This window comes from Xenopus laevis, chromosome 6L (genome assembly GCF_017654675.1).
Source record: "Xenopus laevis strain J_2021 chromosome 6L, Xenopus_laevis_v10.1, whole genome shotgun sequence".
Lineage (NCBI taxonomy): Eukaryota > Metazoa > Chordata > Amphibia > Anura > Pipidae > Xenopus > Xenopus laevis.
The window spans coordinates 1,376,694-1,399,970 of NC_054381.1; the positions used below are offsets into that span (position 1 = coordinate 1,376,694).

Here is a 23,277-nt window from a genome sequence, read left to right on the forward strand (position 1 = left end):
CAATTGTTCTTTATCTATTAGCATACAGGAACATTTTTATTCATAAATAGTGAGTGTCTATGTCATCTTTTAACCACCCCTCTGCCTTTTGTAAATACACCCAGATTGGCAGTACAGACCTGCTCAGGCACATTATAAGTCATTATAAGTCACCTCACCCATCATTATCTCTTTCCCAGGCGTTTGAGGTTTGGCATCTTTCCCAAGTACAGATTCTGCTCCCACTCTCTCTGCCCAACCAGTTCCACCAGTATTGGAGACATAGTTGCTGTTTGAATATGTTTCTTATTCCTTCTTTTAGTATCACCAGTGCTGCTCTGCTTTGCTCTACTGGATTTTAACAGCTTGTAGGGTAAGTGCATATTAATCATATGGAGGGCTGAGTATGGAAAGGGGGTATTTGTTACAGATTTTTTTAACAATCTGAAAGATCTTATGAGGCAACTGAGGTTTCTCTTCTGCCTCTGCTAATCCTGCTGCCATTACCTAGTCTTGCTTCTATTCAGAGGATTTCACCTCTTTTTGCTGGTTATCCAGTAGTATCAAAATAGACCCTGGTATAGAGAGACAAACAGCCCCCACCAGCCCAGTAATTAGTGAATGTGTATGTGATCTTACAGCAGCCCCTTTGCCTTTTACCAGAACACACAGATTGTCAGTCCAGGAATTGTATCAGCCAATACAGACCCTTCTGCTCATCAGGTGATATTATATAGTTCCTAACACTGCCCTGATGGCTCCTCCATATATTCTGTGGATGTTGTGGGACTGGACTATTCTTGGGCTGCTGTGATGTTCCACCTAGTACAACATTTGTATTGTTTTCCTTAGTTTCCTGATACCTGGGTGACAATCCAGTAATGGATCCCAACATCCAGTTCACCAGCCCTCTTGTTAGTATGGAGACTGTGTTTTATTTTTCCCATTCAATAGAAGAGGGCATCCTCTTTCCTACATATGGTCACAAATAGGAAATTAACTGGGCTAAAGGGTCCATGGGAGGCAGTTTAAGGACCTAGCTCTGAGCTTGATGGGGATAGAGAAAATATAAATAATAAGTTGGGTGAGCAGAGAGGGGGCATCTTTTATAAAAGACAAACTACTGTATTCTTAGTATAAGTTCTCGTTATATTGCTCATGAAGGTGTTTATTGCCCCTTTAACACCAGACAGTTGATACGTCTTTCCTGAATGTTGCACCCCATGACTCTCCCTAGCCCAGGGGTCCTTTTTGTTTTTTACCCATGAGCCTCATTGTGATATAAAAAGAGTTGGGGAGCAAAACTTGTATGAACATTTTCCTGGGTGATGCAACTAAAGAGCTGTGATTGACTGTGATTGACTGTGATTGACTGTGATTGACTGTGATTGACTGTGATTGACTGTGATTGACTGTGATTGACTGTGATTATGGCAGCCCATGTGTAGACGGTCAGTGTATAGAAGGCCCTGTTTGGCTGTACATCTGGTTTTTATACAACCAAAATTTGCCTTCAAGCCAGGAATTCAAAAATAAGCAAAAAGGGGATTGTGGGAGCACTTCAATGCCAATTAAAAATACAAAGGGGGTGCAACTGATCTGTCCAAGATAGTTATAATCATACAAAAAAGAAAAAAAATTATCAACGCACATTGCCTGTTCCCCCTTTTCACTAGTAATTTAGTATCTATGAAATGCATGTATTTTACAAAACAGGGTTTTTTAATTACAAGATCATAAGATTGATTAGCCACTATTTCATGTGAAGATAAACCCCATGATGTGGTCCCTAACTATTTACCTCTGGGCAAGTGTTTTTTCTTGGTTGGCACCTCCCTGTATAGTCGCATGTCTTGGGATCAGTCTCCAGACCGAGGCATTGGCTTTACCCTCCCCCATTCCATTAGCATTTTATAAGGGGAGAAGTTCCAAATACCAAATCATTGATTTTTGCAGGATCAAACCTGCTCAACCAAACTTTACTTTATATAATAAAGGTTGAGGCATTCTGGGAGCTGTAGTCCAGCAACATTAGGGTTGAATCCTTAAAGCAATATTGTACAATAAAACTTTATATATAAAAAGCTATTGATGGTCAGGGCCCCCTTATAAAAAATTGGGCCCCCCCCAAAAAAAAGTAAAACAAAAAATGTTTTTTAAAAAAAAACATTGGTGGCAGGGGCCGCCTTATAAGTTAAAAAAAACTGGGGGCCCCAACAAAAAAAAATGTAAAAAAGAAACTGGTGGCAGGGGGCCCCCTTATAAGTTAAAAACAAATTGGGGCCCCAAAAATTTTTTTTAAATATAAGTTTTTTGAAAAAAAAAAAAGTGGCAGGGGCCCCCTTACAAGTTAAAAAAAATTGGGGCCCCAAAAATTCCATTAGCATTTTATAAGGGGAGAGGTTGCAAATACCAAATCATTGATTTTTACTTTATATAATAAAGGTTGAGGCATTCTGGGAGCTGTAGTCCAGCAACATTAGGGTTGAATCCTTAAAGCAATATTGTACAATAAAACTTTTCCCAAATCTCCACAGCCAGCGACTGATTTAAAATACAAACGAATCCTCCAATGAGAATCTCAGCTGATGTGAGTAACTCTGGCTCCATGTTGTTTGTTCTGCAACTGGAGTTGGAAACATTAAGCCCAGTTTCACTGAACAAGTCTGTCCTTTATCCCCATGTCTCATTCCAGTGTCATATAATGAAAGAACCAAAGTTTGCTCAGTTGTTGCTGGACTACAAATCCCAGAATAATATAATATAGTATGAAGTTTGAGGCATGCTGGGAGCTGTAGTTCAGCAACATCAGGGCTTTATTCTTAAAGCAATATTGCAAAATAAAAGTATTAGCCGGTGGTGAGGTACAAAGGCAAGCAAAATCCACGAGCCCTCCTTCTGCCCCCAAGTAGATATAAACTAACTTTATTTCAGCAGTTAAAAAGTCCTGATGTGTTTTGTATCATAGGACATGTAATTCTATAGTATGATTTGCTAATTTTATACATAAATTAATTTATTCAGTTTGAATAGTAGAAATGAGATCAGTTTTTACTTCATGAAGGTTGAATGGCTTTAATAATGCAGTAACTGCTTTGGGGTATATTTATCAAAAAGTGAAGTTAGAGATCACACAGTCCTCTAGAGTGAAATTCCACCACTCTCCATTCATTTCTATGGGATTTTTAAAGGAGTATTTATCAAAGGATGAACTTTCACTTTCACCCATTGATAAATACTGTTTTAAAAACCCCATAGAAATGAATGGAGAGTGGTGGAATTTCACTCTATAGAGGACTGTGTGCAGGGCCGAAATTAGAAATCACGGGGCCCCGTACAACAAAATTTTTGGGGCCCCCACACTGATGACCAAGCTCCACCCCATATGCCGCCCACTCCACATCAGACACATCAGTAAAAGACGACACAGACATCAGTGCTAAAAAAGTAACCCCCCCCACACAAGTTATAAAAAGCTATTGATGGTCAGGGCCCCCTTATAAAAAATTGGGGCCCCCCAAAAAAAAAGGAAAAAAAAAATGTTTTTAAAAAAAAACATTGGTGGTAGGGGCCTCCTTATAAATTAAAAAAACTTGGGGCCCCAACAAAAAAAATGTAAAAAAAAAATGAAAAAAAAAACCATTTGTGGCAGGGGCCCCCTTATAAGTTAAAAACAAATTGGGGCCCCAAAAGTTTTTTTTAAAAAAAGTTTTTTGAAAACAAAAAAAAAAAATGACAGGGGCCCCCTTACAAGTTAAAAAAAAATTGGGGCCCCAAAAAAAAATGTTTTACAAAAAGATTGGTGGCAGGGGCCTATAGAATATTAAAATAATACATTGGTGGCCAGGGGATTAAAAAAAAAACACACAAACTGGTGTTCAGTAGAATTGAACTCATGGCTTCAGGACTTCAACTTCGCCTCCTTTCGTGACTTCGGGTCTTTGCGCCGCTTCAGGACTTCGGCTGTTTTCGTGACTTCGGGTCTTTTCGGCGCTTCGTGACTTCGGGTCTTTTCAGCGCTTCGGGACTTCGGCTTTTTCCGCGACTTCGGGTCTTTTTGGCGCATCGGCTTCGGTTTTTCGGCACTTCCACATTCGGCAACGCAGAGGGAGGACGTACGGCTCGGGCGCTCGTAAGGGGGGCCCGGATCTTCAAAAAATGCAGCGCTTGTCTCCCCTGTCCCCCCCTGATGGCGGCCCTGACCGTGTGATCTTTAACCTCTCTCTTTGATAAATATACCCCTTTTATCAAGCTAGAAGAACCTTAGGGGTTAATATTAATTGTTGTATGTGATTGCAAATCTGACGTCACTAGCAGTTTCTGATGCTTTTATACTCACGTGAATGTTCTTTTAATTTGTGCCTATTTTTATGTGTCCTATGATGCAAAACACATAAGGACTTTTAACTGCTGAAATAAAGTTGGTATTTATCTACTTAGTGGCAGAAGGAGGGCTCGTTGATTTTGTACTTCACCTCCAGCTTTGGGTTTGGGGCAATGCACTCAGGCCACCCAAGGGTCACTGTGAGTTTATTGTACTGGCAGATCCATTAGTTAAAGGCCCCAGGGGTTTTCTGTACACTCAGGTTCATCATTCTGGGTAAACATTTGAGGTTGCTGACATTATACCTTGAGCCCGGGGGGTTTTATACACCTGGGTTATAGAATCTCTTTGAACATCAATAAATGGAGGGCAATCCTTTTAAACTGATATAACAAATAGTGCAATAGTCAAGGCTCTTAGCCAAATACAGTAGAAGTAAATAAATAGTGCCAATACACTCACAATACTTGTATAACTTGTGTGCTGCAGGCTCTGCGTGTCTCCACGTGACTCAACAGGATACATTCAATAATAGAACAAAAATAATGAAAACCAAAGTAATGTGCTCCCTTCCTCAGTGGATAAATACCCTTATCCACTGAGGAAGGGAGCGCGGGGCTCCTGAAACGTTTTGTTATATTCCGCAAACTAAAGCCGTGGAGGTACTTTAAGTACACCACCCGCATTGGCATCGCGTCTTCATTATTTTTGTTCTACTTAGCCAAATAGAGGCAGAGAATATGCCAAACTACAGAAAGTTACTCTGTATAGCACTTCATTAATACAGACACTGAAGGTATGTACATACATGTAAGTGATCCAATAAAGCATTAAATTACAAGAAAGGAAAGCCTTGGAGCTATAAGTGCAGGGGCTGCATGACAAGGGATCCAAATGAGCAGCAGCCACATTATTCTGGTTTTCATTTCAAAACCAGCCAAAGGCTATCAAAAAGACTAGCCAAAAGTCATTTTAAAAGTAGCCCAAGAATAGCCAAATTCATAAAACTGAATAATCTTAATAAAATAAAGTAAAATAATAAGGATATCGAATCAATTAAGTGTCTGGAGTTTTCCAATAAATTTTTGTACATTACAGAGTTGGGACACATTTCTATAGAAATGAAAAAGTGCACAACTATTGTGCATTCCTTTACTTAAGTTAAAATGCTGCATCTAATGCCATGAATTAGAATTTGCAAAAGCTGTCGTTGTCGGTTGACTTGCTCAGTGTAATTTTTTCTCACTATGGGTAATCTCAGTGTGAATGTGAAACAACCCTTCTGGCAAATTCTCCTGCAGTCAAGAATACAGAGCATTGATGATCCTGTAACACCCTCTTGGCCACCCTCCTGGTGCCAAGGTTGTACTCTGCTTAGCAACTCAGGCCCTGAGTTCCCTTTGCAAGGGGAAAGGTACTGGGAATTCTTCTCTTGGCAGTGCCTCCACCTAATGGGATCTGGGAATCCACCTGTGGATGGCCCCATTACGAAACATTCTACACAGACACTTTATTTTGTGTAACAAATGACTCCATAGAACCCCCACTGTATCCTTTCCTCTACTCCCTAGGCAGACTCACCCAAGGGCTCACACACAGAGCTGGCAGGCTCACACAGAGTGGAAACAGGCATCCACAGTGATGAGAATCTTTATCCAACAAATGCAGCTTTGATAAATCCATTGCTGAACTAAGAGCTCCCAGCACTGCCTATAGCGCAAGCACACACAGCTCAGTTTGGAAATCCGGAGCTCCCTACCCTCCTGGTCTTGCTCCCAGGCATGGGGTCACCTAACCCAGCCTCAGAGGCCTCCTGCCTGTACATAGTAGCAGCTGAAATCACTATCTCCTTAGTGAAGTACAATCAGTAGAAATCCTCCAGCAGTAATGGCTGGGAGCACATGGCAATCTCCTTTTGTAGGGTGTAGCAGCGACACCTAGTGACTTCTTTTGGGATCGGCCATGCTGCACCAACACCAGGCGCTCTGTCCCTTAGGAAACCCTGTAGTTAGTCCCAAACAGGGTTTCTGCACATGTGGCTCCGACCGGAGGGGATTAATCCTACGAGTCCCTACAATCCATTACAAGTAGTGGTTCTGGTCCAACATAACGTTAATACAAAATAAGACAGAAATACCTCATTCTAGACTTAATTATGGTTTTGCTTATCTAGAGGATATTCCCCCAGGATAGGCTCCCAAATCTCATACCAAAAAATCCATTGCCATGAACTAACATCCAGCTGGGGACTGACATCTTGAGATATGGGAAGACCTTATTTGGGAAGTCATCCCAATGTATAAACTTAATTAAATAAGAAGGGGTTGCCCACAAAACATTTTGAAAAGATCTGGGGACTGCGAGTAGAACTGGAAGATAGTCATAACCTGGCTAGAAATACTTTTACTTTGTAAGTACGTTACACTTCCATTGGATGTGCAGTGCATAGAGCTCTTTAAAATGATCCTATCAATAATGAAACTATGACTAAGGTTGCATGCACCATTATTGTTCTTTTTACGTTTTTGCCATGGTTCTTGTGTATTTACAAACAATATATGATTTTTTCAATATATCACATTTCTATTTTCAACCGAATCCAGGATCCTTCTGCCTAGCCGAACCGAATCTGAATCCTAATTTACATATGCAAATTAGGGGTGGGGAGGGAAATCACATGACTTTTTGTCACAAAACAAGGAAGTAAAAATGTTTCCCCTTCCCACCCCTAATTTGCATATGCAAATTAGGGCTCGGATTCGGTTCGGCATTCGGCCGAATCTTTCACAAAGGATTTGGGGGTTCGGCCGAATCCAAATTAGTGGATTCGGTGCATCCCTAATTTTCAATAAAATAAATATATAAAAAAGTTAACAAGCCTGTAAAGAATGCAGATACTCATAAGTAATGAAAACAAACACGAAGAATCATTCAGTAACTTCCCAAGCCTTTTTCAAATGAACAACTTTGCATTTGCTAATGCTGCAAATACAGTGTGTCTTAACCCTGTAAATATTACAATAACCCAGGGTTTCTATTTTAAGAGCCATCCTTTCGCTGTTGTGTTCTGCTCACATTATCATTTACCCAACCACCACAAACCTCCTTGTCCCTCTCTCCTGCCCAGTGACATCTTCCCCTCTGCCCCGGGCAGCAGAGCATTAGACAGAAATAGTTCCAATGTGTTTAGGCATATATATATATATATATATATATATATATATATATATATATATACTGTATAGAGAGAGGGAGGGGGAGGGATTACAGTGCAGTTCCTCCTGTGAGTTTACCAAGGAACATGTAGCAGGGCTCTCTCTATTATATAATGCTATTAGCCACAGTATATACACATTAACTCCTCATTATACTGCTGGTTTTGGCAGTGTTAGTCCACCCTGTCCTTGCTATTTTATGGCAGTTAATCTCACTGTAGTCACTCAGGCAGCATGGAAGTCAGTCTGGGCCCAAAAGACACCCTCTGTATTATAAAGGAATCCAGGCTGTAACACTGATCTGCTGCTACTGCAACTAATTAGAGTATACAGAGAGCTGTAGTTATAGTATACAGAGATGGTGGTGGGACTTAGTTGGGAATCGGGCAAAGCCTGAATACAGTACCTTTCTCAGGCTTTCCTTTCATTAGTCTGCACATTACATGGTATTTCTATAGATATAGTTACTTGATTCCGCAGCCTGTCATCAGATTCTGACCTCTATTTTACTGGACTTTATTGAGTTACTGATTTAAGCTCATGTTTAGAGGATGCTCAGCTACTGCATATAGTAAAATCCTCTGTTTGCATGTCTAGTAGGCTTCCAGATACTGATGGGTAAGTATAAAACAAGTCCAGATAAATTTCAATAAAAAATAATAAAACAACACTGAACTTTTTGTGGTTCTCCAGAGTGAAATTTATCTGGACTTGTGAAATTTGATGGCTTTGGCGGTGCCATTACTCTGTTGAGAAGGACCCTTTGACTGCAGCAGACTGGGAGAGGATAATAAGTATAAAACAAACCCACTTATTGTAGCTTGGATCAGATGTAGTTAACTATATTTAAGGGTGTGCAAATAAGCAGTATGTATATTGTATGTGTGTATATATATATATATATATATATATATATATATATATATATATATATATATATACCAGTCTCATGGGTGTCCGCACTCTTTTCTCCTGTTTTGCTGAGTTGCACGATCAAAAGTTGTAATGTATGTGATAAAGGGTCAGCACACTCATTTGTAGATCAATCAAACGTGATTGTATTCAACACAGCATTGTGTTCAACGTTTCGGTCCCACTTGGGGACCTTTATCAAGGATGCAGTGCTATACATTAGAAGTGTTTATATACCCTCCCCCACATGTGAAATTTGGCGCCTTGATGACGTCATCAGTCCATATACAAGCACCTGGTTTCCAAAAATAAAGTCTTTGCTTTTTACAGTGTGATGTGTCCTTTTGTTATTTCGCCATTAGATGGCAGTGTTGTGCTCCTGTGCTTAGTTGTCATAACCATTACACACAGATTACTTTGTTTTCTCTGTGAAACAATGTTGCAATCAACTGACAAAAAAATTGACAAAAAATTGGTAACAAATAGTAAATAAAAAATGGAAAACAAATTACTTACAGACATTGGGGAGAACATTTTGTGTCGCTTTTCCTATAAGGTAAAAAGGCATTGTCAATATTAGTCAATACAACTTCATCAGTAGCATTTATCAAAGGTGGTTATTTACTCAAGGAAACAATTCAAAGATAGTTGCCCATTAAGTCCTTTGGGCATGACACAATCGAGTTCGTGAATCCAAAAAGCTTCTCGTTTTAGTAATAAATTGTCAATATTACCACCTCTTGGTGGTTTTAATATTTGATCGATTGGCATGCACTTGAATGTAGCTGGATCATGTTTTGCCTCCTTCCAGTGTTTAGCCACAGGTTGCTGTGCTATGTCTTATTTGTTAGCATCAACACGCCTTTCTATATCTAGTGCCGCCCTTATACTGGCCCTATGCATATTGATTCTTTCTTTCAACTGCCTTATGGTCTTACCACAATAGATTAAGCTGCATGGGCACTTGATTATGTAGATTACCATGGTCGACGTGCATGTGAGTCTCTGCTTAATCTCATATTTTTTCCCTGTTCTGGGGTGCCTAAACTCCTTCCCCAGTATTAGGGTATTGCACACCACGCAACCTGTGCATTTATGTACTCCTGGACGGACAGATAGAAAGTGTTGGGCCTTGGGTGGTATATATTTAGTTACTGGATCCGCGGGGCTTAGATGTTCCTTTAAGTTAGTATTCCTTGAGTAACTAAACTTTGGTTTCTTTGGTACCTTTGGGGCTAGTGTTTCATCTTTGGCCACCATCTCCCAGTGTTTGAGTACAGCTTCCTTTGTGGCTTTGCTGTAAGGATTAAATTTGCTCACATAATAAATATCATTTTTTTCTTTAGTTGTTTCCTATGTGATATTTATGGCACCTTGAAGTAACTGTTCCCTTGACAAGGTTAACACCGAATTCATGGTGTCGTTGATTAGTGTAGGTGGGTATCCCCTTTCCAGAAACCTGTTTCCCATTTGTACTAGGTCATCTTTACACTGTGTGCGGTCACTGTCTATTCTCATGACCCTTAACATCTGTGATTTAGGAAGGGATTCGAGTAAATGTCTAGGGTGGTTACTTTTGTAGTGTAGTATCGTATTTCTATCTGTAATTTTTGTATAGATGCGTGTCTGCAGGGACCTGTCCTGTTTGTAGACCTCTACATCCAAAAAGTTGATACGTTGTGAGTTATAGTTCAGCGTTAAGCGTACTGGGGAGTTTAATGAATTTAGGCCAGCTACATATTCTTCTAATGCTTCTGCTGTCCCTGTCCATATGAAGAACAGGTCGTCTATGTAGCGTCTATAAAAACTGCCAAATCGTTGAAAAAGTTTATGCCCATAAATGTGTTCGTTTTCATAATTATGCATCAAGGCATTGGCATAGACAGGTGCCACTTTTGCTCCCATGGCAGTGCCCGTCCGCTGAAGATAAAATTGTGTTTCAAATTTGAAGTAGTTGTTAGTTAGTACAAACTGTAACAATTGTTTGACATATTCTATTGGGGGGCCAACATATGTGGGATTGTGTATTAGCAATTTCTCTATGGCCTGCAGTCCTGCCTCGTGTGGTATACAGGTATATAAACTTTGAACGTCCATAGTGGCTAGTATTAAATCATCCGTTGGCATCCCAATACTTCCTACTACTTTGAGAAAATCAGTTGTGTCCTTTAGGTAGCTACTGGTGGCTGTTATGCAGGGTTGCAGTAACATATCCAAATACTGTGAAATTTTTTCATTTAGGGAGCCAATGGATGATATTATCGGTCTCCCTGGCGGCCTTTCTGGGTTTTTGTGAATCTTTGGTAGGGTATACATCACTGGTACTATGGGGTATTTGGGTATAAGATAACTTGCCAGTTCTTTGGTAAGCCAGCCCTGTTCCTCCCCTATTTTGACTAGGGCAGTGAGTTCCCCTTTAAACTTGTTGGTTGGATCATAGGTAAGTTTCCCATAATTATTAACCTCTGATAGTTGGGACAATATTTCTAGCCTGTAATACGAGTAATCCATTATTACTAGTGCCCCACCCTTATCGGCGGCCTTAATTATTATCTCTTTGTTTTCTTTTAGGCTTTTAATTGCTTCTTTCTCATCCAGTGTTAAGTTACCCCTCCATTGGTGTACCCTTTGTGATTCTTGCGAAGTGTTCCCATTCAACAACCGGTGGAATATCTTAATTGAAGCATTGTTGCTTAAAATTATATATAATGTATATGTATATATATATATATATATATATATATATATATATATATACTTCCTGAAGATGACCCGAGTGTATGTGTGCCGACCCGAGTCAGTGTGCCGAAACGTTGAAATAAATTTTCCACTATTTTCACTAATTCAAGACCTTGGAGTGCGGTTTTATTTTTTGGATTATTACACTATGCTATAAACGGCACCCAGGCAGTTGCTTGTATCGCGAGTGCACCACTATAGACAGGGTTGATAGGGCTGAGTAGAGCACTGGTAGAGAGACAGGCTCTTCATGGGCAGGGGTCCTGCAGGAGTGGTGGCAATTGCCTGCCTGGTTACACTTGCCCATCTGACCTCCTAACGTTTGGGTGGCCAGCATGTCAGGTACCCCAATAGGCAAATTGTGTTTGATTATTGGCAAGCATTCTCTCTGGGGAAAAAGGGTAATTTTACTTCATGCTTTAAGTTTGTATAAAATACTCAGTTAATGCAAAATATCATACACTTAGCACAATGTTGCTTCCAGTTTCATGCCACTCAGCTTACATATCAGTTGGGGTAGGTGCAATGTTACCATATCTTTGCAATTTTATAGAATTAACAGCCCCAAATATTATGTCATGTGGGCCTTCTTATTGTAGCTTCCCTTTGTGAGCTGGGAGTAGAGTATATTTATATATTTAAGGTGATTTGATGGTCACCTGGGGGGTGATCGAGGAGTAAGGGTACAAGCAACAAGAAACTAATTGTCCCAATCCCAGTCATGACAAGGTTATCAGTTATTTATTTCTGTGGCTAGTTGTCACTACAGTGACCATAACATCAAAGCTTAAGCAAAAGTGGTTGGTTGACCCTTCCCTCTGAGTTGGGCCCTTATGAGATAGGCTTGTGCAGCTGGAGGGAAGTCTCTACAGAGGATGGGCTGCTAAAAAATAACATGATAAAGTGGTTGGATGACCTTACTCCTGAGCCTGGCAGGTACAGCTAGAGTGGGTCTTTACTGAGTGGATAGAGTGCTACAGAAGCAGCATAGTATAGTTGCCAGTTGGCCTCAGAGTGGGCTGCCAGAGTGGGTCTCCACATTGTGGAAGGGCTGCTACAGAAGCAGCTTAGTAGAGTGTCTGGTAGGCCTTGCCCTTGGAGCTTGGCTGTTGGAGTGGGTCTCCACAGCATGGAAGGACTATTGGTGCGGGTCTCCACAGTGAGTAAGTGCTATCAGAGCGGGTCCCCACAGTGAGGAAGGGCTGTTGGAGAGGGTCACCAAAACATGGAGGGCTTTCAGAGCAGGCTGGTTGGCCTTAACCTCAATACTGGGATCTCTGAGCTGGGTCTCCACAGCATTGATGGGCAGCTATGGAACTAGCATGATAAGTGGTTGGTTGACCTTACCATCTGAGCCAGGCATGTACGGTTGGAGGGGGATCTTTACAGAGCAGATGGGCAGCTACGGAAGAAGTATAGTAAGTGGTTGTTGACCTTACCTTTGAAGTTGGACAGGGGCAGGTGAGGGCCCTAGCATGGATGGGTAGGCTGACCTGCACTCCATTGTTATTAAGTGCAAAGAGATTGGTGTAGGGAGAAGGTTTTTGAGTTTTTAGAGAACTGGGCTGATTTTTCAATCCACTACAGGAACTTTGGCTAGAGGGTTGGAGAAGATCAACTAAGCATTTGGGGGTTCATTAAAGGATTCTGTGGAAGACAGGTTAGATGAGGTAGTGGGCAAGGAAGGGAAAATGGGGGCGGAGCTTTGGTTGGGGGTACAGTTAAGGACAGGGAGGACCACATATCATATGTTCAATATGGTACCAGTATTAAATGTATGTTTACAAATACAAGAAGTCTGACTGGTAAAATGGGAGAGCTGGAGCTGCTGGTGTTGGAAGGAAAATATGATGTGATTGGCCAAAACATGGTTGAATAAGTCACATGGCTGGGCAGTTAATATCAGTGGCTATACTTTGTTTCCCAGGGACAGAGGCAATAGAAAAGGAGGAGGGGAATGTCTGTTTCTTAGGCAGGATTTAAATCTAATATAAAGGAGGAGGTTATGTTAGAAAATGAGGGGGCAGCTCTTCACTGATTGTAATGAGTCCAGCAAATTAATTGTAGGGGTCACTATAGACCCCCTAATGTAAGTGGCAAGGAGGAGGCTAAGCTCCTGATGCAAAAAGAAAAGGCTGTGAGTTGGGGGAAAGTAATTATAATGGGGGATTTTAATTACCCAGATATTGCCTGGAGCAACAGTACTGCCAGATCAGTTAATGGGAACAAGTTTATATAGTGAATAAAGTACCCCCTATTGTAAAATATAAGGATATTATAAGTCACTGAGTAGTTCCACGACCATACAGGTTAATACAGGTTATGGAACTCTGAGGTTACTTCTAATATCCTCATATTTTACAATAAGGGCTACTTTATTTATTATAATACACAAGTTTTAGTGAGTCATGTGACAAAAATGAAATCATCATTTATATCTGATGACATCACTACCCACTGTTTATAAGGATATCATTTACAAGATAGTCATAGCTTTTCTATATTATGTTGCATGACAATTTTATGGCACAGGTTGTTGAGGAGCCAACCAGAAAAAATGCTATTGTGGATCTAGTGATCTCTAATGAGCCAGAACTTATAGCAAATGTACAAGTCATTGAACCCCTGGGTAATAGTGACCATAATGTTATATCATTTAATGTCTGGTGCAAAAAACAAATATATACTGGGGCAACAAAAACCATGAATTTTGGAAAAGCTAATTTTAGTGCCTTGAGGGCTGCCCTACAGAGCATTGATTGGGGCATTAGGTTTTAAGCTAAAAACACAGAACAGAAATGGTTGTCCTTTAAAATGATATTAAATCATTACTTTTCTCAATTTATTCCCTTAAGGACTAAACGTAGAAGCTCTAAGAATCATCCTGTGTGGCTTAATACAGAAGTAAAGATGTTAATGGGAAAGAAGAGAAATGCATTTAATAACTACAAATCTGTTGGGACAGAAGCTGCATTTAATGAATATAAACACTGTAATAAATGTTTTAAATCAGCAATCCAAAAGGCAAAGATGGCAGAGGCTAAGACTAACCCCAAAAAGTTTTTGTAAGTATGTTAACCCTTCAACCACCAAGCACATATGGCTTAGTTCAGGGCTTAGACTGCCAAGCACATACACTGTCAGGAGGGATGATAGCCCCCTGGGCAACGAGGCTGGTTGGCTGTCACTCACATCTGATCTGTGATGCAATTGTCACAGGTCCGACTTCAAAGTAGCAGATGTGCCATACATGATGCTTCTGCTACTTCCCTTACCTCCTCCTCCCTGCACAGCTGTCCACTCACCTCCTGCTGCACAAAAACTCTGCTTGATGGATGTCCAGGGCCCTCCAGGGATTGCAGCGATCCTCCTGCTCCAAAAATGGTAAGTGCACATTTTTTTACACACTTTGTTTTTGTTTTCCCTGGTTAATATGGCATCACTTTACAAGAGGGTAATTCCCGCCCCCACATCTGACTGGACAGAGCACGTCACACAGCAATCGAAAAAACTCCCCTTGGGCTATATTAACTGTTCCCCTCCCCCTTGCTCCTTGTCTTTTTTCTCTGTCTCGCATGACTGGACGAGCATTTTTTTTCTTACTGCCCACCAACCATTAATTCCTATTGGTTGTGTCTCTTTAAATATCAAGGGAACGCCTGGTGGCCTTTCATTAAGAGCGCAGCTAAAAGAGAGTAAAATACTGCGAGAATACCTTTGCCTGATGGTTCGGTAAGCAGTAAAGAGACTGCGAGTTGTCAGACCTGGTGGCTGACATGCAGGGGAAAAGAGTTGTTGGACACGAAGCACAACAAACCACTACTTCCACAATCGGCCGCACAGGAGTGACGCCATAAGCGGGGACAAGCATTAGGTACACGCACAAGTCAGAGACAGCGGCAGCGTTGGCCTACACGGACAGCAGCTTGTCTAGAGAAGCATTGCAGTTGGCGCAATTGGTAGGCATGCTTCAAAGAAAACCTGAGTAAGTTTTACAAGATGTATGCTTATGGTTACTTCTCTCTTACAGACTAAGTGTTGGATGGAGTCTCGACATTCTCATAGCCCAGAGGTTATGTGCAGAGAGGATAGGAGGTGGGCAGTATCTTACAGCAGAATCATCGGCAGATTCAGTAGACATCATGTCTTGGATTAAGGAGGCGGTAGCACAGGGAATAAAAGAAGAAGCAGTACCAAGTACTTCAAAGCAAACAAGAAAGAGAATTACACAAACGGAAAAAGTTTCCAGAGAAGAATCACCTAAAAGAGAATTATCAGTGGGTGAATTATCAGAAGATAAAGAAGAGGAATTTTCTGAGCAATATGAAATGTTTGATTTTAATTTTGTGGAACCATTAATAAATGCAGTGAGATAAGAACTAAAATTGCCAGAAACACAGGAAAGTCAACCCTCTGTAAGTAATCCATTTAAGATGCTCAAGAGAGAAAGAGCCACTTTTCCTCTGCATGAGACCATTAAAGATATAATTGTAAAGGAATGGGGAAAAGTCGATGCTAGATTCATGGTGCAGACTAAAATGCAGAGATTGTACCCATTTGTGGCAGATCAGGAAAGAATTTGGGAAAGACCACCGAAAGTGGACGCAGCTGTGACAAGATTGTCAAAGAGAACGGTGTTACCAGTAGATGATATATCATCTTTCGCCAATCCAATGGATAAAAAGATGGAAACGATTCTAAAGAAGAATTATTTAGCTACGGCAGCTGCATGTAGACCAGCCATAGCCTTAACTTCAGTATCACATGCTATGCAGTCATGGATACACAATGTGGAAAGGTCACTAAAGCATGGGATAGATCGAGAGAGTATTATTAAGTCATTGACAGAACTAAAGATGGCAGCGGATTTTATGGCGGATGCATCTATTGATTTAGTGAAGATATCATCTAGAGCTTTAGCCTTATCAGTCTCAACACGGAGGGCGTTATGGCTCAGATCATGGAGTGCAGACAAGGCATCAAAAATAAATTTGTGTAATATGCCATTTGAGGGTGATATGCTTTTTGGAGCAGAGCTGGAGGAATTAATAAAGAAGGTAACAGGGGGGAAAAGTGTCTTCTTGCCCCAAGATCATAGACAAAAATTTTGACGGAATCAATAACAGATAGACAAAGACAATACTTTCGGGACAGGAGATCCTTTCGTGAACAAAGAACATACAGACCAGGCAGAGAATACCCACAGGCGCAGGATTGGAGAAGAGGACAAGGTACAACCGCAAGGTCATTCAGAGGCAGAAATCCTTCGGCAAGGGGATCCACAAGATATTTCTGAGATGGAGGCAGCTTAGACCTTAAAGGTCTTAAATACTCAGAAGATTAGAGGAATATTCAGAGGTCTGGGCAAGGTCAATTTCGGATGTCTGGGTGAAAGAAGAGGATACTATTTCGAATTTGTAGAGATGCCAAAAAAGAACCATTTCGTTATATCACAGATTCCACACAACAGGGAAAGGAAGAAGATTCTACAAGATTATATACAACAATTAAAGGCGCAGGGTGCAGTGACAGAGGTGCCAGATGCACAGAGAATGACAGGGTTTTACTCACCGATATTCATGTTGAAAAAGAAGATGGGACTACATGCCAGTGTTAGACCTAAGACGTCTAAATCAACATCTTATAATAAAGAAATTCAAGATGGAGTCATTATATACCATAATTCCAGAAGTTATACCGGGAGATTGGATGCTATCGATAGATTTAAAAGATGTATATTTACACATACCGATATCCATCCAGTTCCACAGGATGGGGAGCAGTTTGGCAAGAGAACACAACACAAAGACTTTGGTCTGCCAAGGACAAACTACAACATTGTTTTGGCAATTTTCAGAATGGTTGTAAAAACCTTTACGTTTAGAAAAGCTTTGCAGTTTGGTAGTTTGGTGTAGAAAGACGTCTTTATCTTTGTTGGATTCACCAGAGTGTGTATGGGGGGGGTCTTTGTGCTGTTGAGATAAATGTGGCTAATTGCAATATTTTTAGACGATTTTCAGAAATGTCATAAAAACCACTGCATTTAGAGTAGCTTTGCAGTATGGTCGTTTGGAGTAAAAATACATGATTACCTATTTTTGATTTGTCAGAATGTGTACTTTACAAAAATATATGGTTTTGGGGGGTCTTTGTGCAGGTAGGCGGTCTTGTGGCACATACAAACTGCCAGAGGCCTTTGTTCACAGAAAGCGAATCGGCAGCCGAGAAAATTAATATGCACTGGTTTCATTTGGGGTTCGCACATGTCATTTGCTTTGGTACATCTATGGATATTGGGCATCAAACTGTTCAGTAGACCCTTGGCATCAATATTTAGGGTGTTTTCCAATTTTATATGAGAAATTGGGTGAGATAAATGTGGCCAATTGCAATATTTTTGGGCGATTTTCAGAAATGTAAAAACCTCTGCCTTTATCGCCAAATTTAGGAAATGTTTGCAGCTTGGTGCTTTGGGGTAGAAAGACATGCATACCCAATTTGGATCCGGGCATATGTGTACTTTCCAAAAATATGGTTTTCTGGGGTGAACTTACTTTTTTCTACCTTTGTCCTCCGAAAACCATATATTTTCAGAAAGTACACATTCCCCCGAATCCAAATTGGGTATGCATGTCTTTCTAGCCCAAAGCACCAAGCCACAAACCTTTCCTAAATTTGGCGATTTGGCAATTTTGGTGACATTTTCAAAAATCACCTTAAAACTTTCACCCTGCAGCATTGTTTTCCCACATACTATTAGGTATCAAGATAAATCACCCCAAATATGAAAGCCTGAGGTTCGCTGAATAGTTTTATGCCCAATATGTATAGGTTTACCTAAGCACATGGCATATAGGGTCCCCAAAATGAAGACCCCCATATGGTCTGTCATTTCAGGTACTGCAAAATCAACACATTTACATAGATTTGGGGGTAGAAAAGTAGAAAGTAGAAAGGTAGAAAAAGTATGTTCACTGTGAGATTCTGGATACGGATTTATACCCTTATTTTTCTGTGTTACATCTTAGCTTAAAACGAGACCCGTACGTTGCCTTATTGGGAGCTGTCCCCCTTGATGTCCCCAGGAAACAGGTTCGCTTACTTAATCATATTTTCTTGGCCGCCAGACAGGTTATTGCTAAGGCGTGGAAATCTTCGTCCCTACAGTACAATATTGTCAAAGTGAAATTGGATTGGATTCTCATTAATGAAAAGTTAACCAGTATCCACCTAGATAAATATCAGGCCTTTGTTGATGTCTGGCAACCTTGGATAGATTACAGATTCCACGGAACCCTACCGGTCTCTACCCTTTCCTTATAAGATCTTGGCAGACAACCCTTTTAGCATGGGACCCACCATAGTATTTTATACCATACTCTGACCGTAATTGACATGGCTCCTTTATATGGCAATTGCTTGGAACTGCTATGCTGATATTTGATTCTGCTCGTACTCCCCATATATATGCTGTAACCCACATTTGATACACCTGACTGTTTGATATGTGTGATTACCTATTGGTCTAACCTTTTATTTTCCTTTCCTTTTTTTTACTTTTCTTACTTCTTTTTGTTAACGACTGTCTTTGATTTCTCTGTGCCAAGTTCATAGATATATGTAATGCAGGTTTGCTCTGTTTCAACAAACACTGATAGACAGACATTTGACTTATGATAATCTTTTTGTTTTTTATTTACACCATCGTCTCGTTGTATTATGCTCCCGGTATTTGATTGTACTTACACAGAGGTGATGTAGATTCTTTCACACTGTCTGTTACGCAATTTTCTTTTTTATTTCTGTCAATAAACATATTGAAACAGAAAAAGTATGTTCACCCCAGAATCAAAATTGGTTCTGCATGTCTTTCTACTCTAAAGCACCAAGCCACAAACCTTTCCTAAATTTGGCAACATTTTTGAAAATCACCTAAAAATATTGCAATTGGCCACATTTATCTCACCCAATTTCTTGCATACAATTGTTAAATACCCTAAATATTGACACCAAGGTTCTACTGAATAGTTTGATGCCCAATATGCATAGATATACCAAAGCAGCTGCCTTCTGCAGACTCCAAATGAAAATAGTGCGTATGAATTTTCTCGCTGCCAATTCACCTTCTGTGAACAAAACCCCCAGACTGCCCATTATGTACCACCCTCCTAACAGCAAAAAAGACCCCCTCAAAACCATATATTATTGTAAAATACACAATATGACGAATCGGAAATAGGGAATTATGCCTTTCTACTGCAAACTACCATACTGCAAAGCTATGCTAAAGACAGCGTTTTTTATGACATTTCTGAAAATCAGCTAAAAATATTGCAATTGGCCGCATTTATCTCACCAAATTTCTTACATACAATTGTAAAACACCCCAAATATTGATGACAATGGTCTACTGGACAGTTTGATGCCCAGTGTGCATAGATATATCAAAGCAGCTGGCATGTGGGGATCCCAAATAAATATAGTGCAAATGAATTTTCTCCGCTGCCGATTGACCTTCTGTAAACAAGATCCTCTAACAGTACAAAGACTCCCCCAAAACCATATATTTTTTGAAAATACACATTCTGACAAATCAAAAATGGGTAATTATGCCTTTCTACTCCAAACTACCATACTGCAAAGCTACAATAAAGACGTCTTTCTACACCAAACTACCAAACTGCAAAGCTTTTCTAAACATAGAGGTTTTTACAATATTCTGAAAATCACCTAAAAATATTGTAGTTTGCTGCATTTATCTCATACAATGTTTTACGTACAAAGAAAAATCACCCTAAATATGGACATCAGACGTCTACTGAATAGTTTGATGCCCAATATACATGTAATTACCAAATTATGTGGTATGTATGGACCCCAAATGAAAAAAACATACATATGAATTTTCACACTGGCCAACTCAACTGCTGAAAACAGAGCCCTGACTGTGCTTTATGTGCCGTAAGACCACCAAACTGTAACAAGACCCCAGAATACCATATTTTGGAAAGTACATATTCTGACAGGTCAAACTAAGTAGCATATATCTTTCTATACCAAAGTACCAAAAAGCAAAACTATACTAAAGATACATAAGGAACAATAATGCAGGGATAAAATTGCAATAAAACCACAAAAATTGTGTAAATCAATAAAATAACAAAATAACTGACCCAACAGCATAATTAGTGGCCTAAATAGATTACCCAATAGTCATGCTGCCAAAATAAACAGTTTTTAGGGGTAAAAAATAAACTAATTGGTAAAATGAAAAAGTAAAAAATTTAAAAAACTCTCTTTGTGGATTTTTTGTGTATACATATGTTTACACTTCCAAAACTGTGTGTGTAAGTGTGTATGCAAGTGTATATAAGTGTATATAAGTGCATATTTGAGTATATAAGTGTGCAAAATAAAAAAACTATCTTTACTAAAATGAGTAAGTGTATAAATGTATGTAAGTGTATGTAAGTGTGTATGTAGTGTGTAAATGAAGGCCACTTACTGTTCCTGGAGCAGAGGGATGATCTGTTGGCTGGAGGAGTCCTGGAGCAGTGAGTATGCAGAGTCTTAGCAAGCAGGAAGTGTGTGGGTGTAGCTAATGAATGAGGAAGCAAGAACAAGCAGGAGGAAACTGGTTAAGTGCAGCACATGCTGTGTCTTGTGATTTTAAGTCATCCTGTGACAATCCTGTTGCAGAACTGACATGACAGCCCCCAACCTCATTGCCCAGGGGGCTGTCAATGCTGCTAACTCTCTGCAGAGGCGACTAAATCCACCAATGCAGAGAGAACTGGCCATATCTGCAACCATGTACTAAAGGGGTAATGCAGAATGTAGAATAGAGCTTGTATTTCACGGAAAGTTATGGAGAGTTAATAGTTAATGTGGGAAACTACAGCTATGTCACTAGTGATGTAAGTTCTGTTTGCTTTTGTAAAGGATGCCAAGAGGTTTATGAAGTACACGCTCAAAATTGCAATACTGGTTGAACGACTGCTGTGGTTTCGGGGCGCTGCAGCAGAACCACCATTGGAGAGCGGTGAGTGACCCTATTTTAAAGCTGAAGGTGTAATTAAACCAGAGGCAGGTTTGCGGCTAAAGCAGCTGAACTATTTCCTCCATTTGGTGAGCGTCTAAATGTGGAATAATTAATGCCCTAAAAAGCTAATTAGAGCGCTTCAATAGACACATACTATAAATGTTATAGAATCAAGCGTAATAGCAATTAAAGGATTAAGTAATGGCTTTAGAATATTCCCTTGGGTTAAGGTTGCCAATTTCCTATTTATTTGATAAAATGTGAATAAATACTGAGGGCATTTTATCCCATTTCTGGCTCCTGGTGGTTCATTAAGGTAAGTAACAATGGGGTTCAGTGGAAAGGCTAAAAGTGAAGAGTGAATTGAGGAGTTCCCTTGTCATGTATAATAAAAAGTCATGAAAACATATAATTTAGTACAAACCAAACACAGTGTCCCAAAAAAACAGCAGCACTCAGGCTTATAAGGCAGATAAGTAGATGTGTGGGAGAATAGCCCAATGTTTCACACACAATTCCTTTGTAAAGGAGATTTGCATAACTAGAGAGGTACCGGTGTTTTTGTCACGAACAACTACATAATAAATAAATATTTAGCAAACTAGGTACTGAGAGGACTGTATAAAATTCCACTGAATATTGTAGCCCCTTTGCCTGAATGTATTTGCCTCCTGAAGCTTTCCTATTGATATATTTGCTTTATTTGAGGTCTGAAGCAGTAGGAAACAAAATATACATGTTTGTATGGATCCTTTTTTTACACCACATTTTCCACAGTTCACAGCTCCTAGTTTATATTTACAAATATTTCCTTTACTACAGTCCCCATAATGGTCCATATAAACCTTACTGATGTGAGGACAGTATAGCAAATAAGTATTATAGGTGCTACATGTAAGTGCGCTGCTTAGTACAGTAGAAGTCTTTTATTAACAGCATGTATAATAACATGACAAACCCATGATCCAAGTCTTTTTAAATACTTCCCTTGTAGGTAAATGTGGTGCTGAATGATAAGCCTGAGGAGGAGGAAGAGAGAAATGTTCTTAGGAAACTAAAGAACTGACCCCAGAAAGAAAGTATTGGGGAAGCGATGGACCCAGAGAGCCGAATGCAGGAGGAGGATGTTGTGTCTCATATAATCCACAAGGGGGAGACAGAGAGGGAAGAGTTGGTCGGGCAGATCCTGGACATGGAGGAGATGTGTAACATGTGTGATACATTGTGTTCCTTACTGGCACAGGAATCACATGGAGCTGCACTGTGTGGGGCTGAGGGGGCACATAATGAGGGGGGCACAGATGGGATAATGGCCCCTGGATTGGCTCATATTGTGCTGGGTATAAGGAGACTGATCTATGGGCAGGAGGCTACAGACCTGTTACTGGATATAAACACGGCTCATAATTACTTATCTGTATCAGGGGACAGGAAATCTGCTTCATTCTCACTAACAGAACTACATTACCCACAATCCCCAGAGAGATTTCAGGATTGGGAGCAGACTTTAAGCAGCAGGAGTTTCCCCTCAGGGCGACATTTTTGGGAAGTGGAGGGCAGTGAATCAGGGTATTGGGGGGTAGGGGTGGCCTATCCCAGTATAGAAAGGGGAGGGATTCAGTCCTGGATTGGGAATAATAACAAGTCCTGGGGTTTGTACAGATGGAATAATAATAACAGATATTCAGTGAGACATGACAGGAAATGGAGAGAGTTACCCCACGTCTCATCCTGCAGGAGAATCAGGATCTGGTTGGACTATGAGGCCGGACGTCTGTCCTTTTATGAGCTGAGTGAGCCAATCAGACACTTACACACCTTCACTGCCACATTCACTGAGCCCCTTCATGCTGCATTCTGGGTATTTGGGGAAGGTGCCTGGGTGAGAATCATTAGAGAGAGAGAAAAAGGAGATAAAGTACTAACACTAGAAAGAGATACAGACAGATGGATGAGAAACAGAGCATTGGAGCCAGAGAGCCGGATGCAGGAGGAGGATGTTGTGTCTCATATAATCCACAAGGGGGACAAAGAGAGGGAAGAGTTGGTCGGGCAGATCCTGGACA

General features: G+C 40.3%; 1 non-coding gene across 1 annotated transcript; it reads left to right on the forward strand.

Moving 5' to 3' along the window:
• The first annotated feature begins 29 nt into the window (after positions 1–29).
• Positions 30–22,576, forward strand: LOC108704629. Its single transcript, XR_005961733.1, has 3 exons — positions 30–352; positions 21,112–21,211; positions 22,206–22,576. It is a non-coding gene; the product is annotated as an uncharacterized LOC108704629 (transcript).
• The last annotated feature ends 701 nt before the right edge of the window (positions 22,577–23,277 follow it).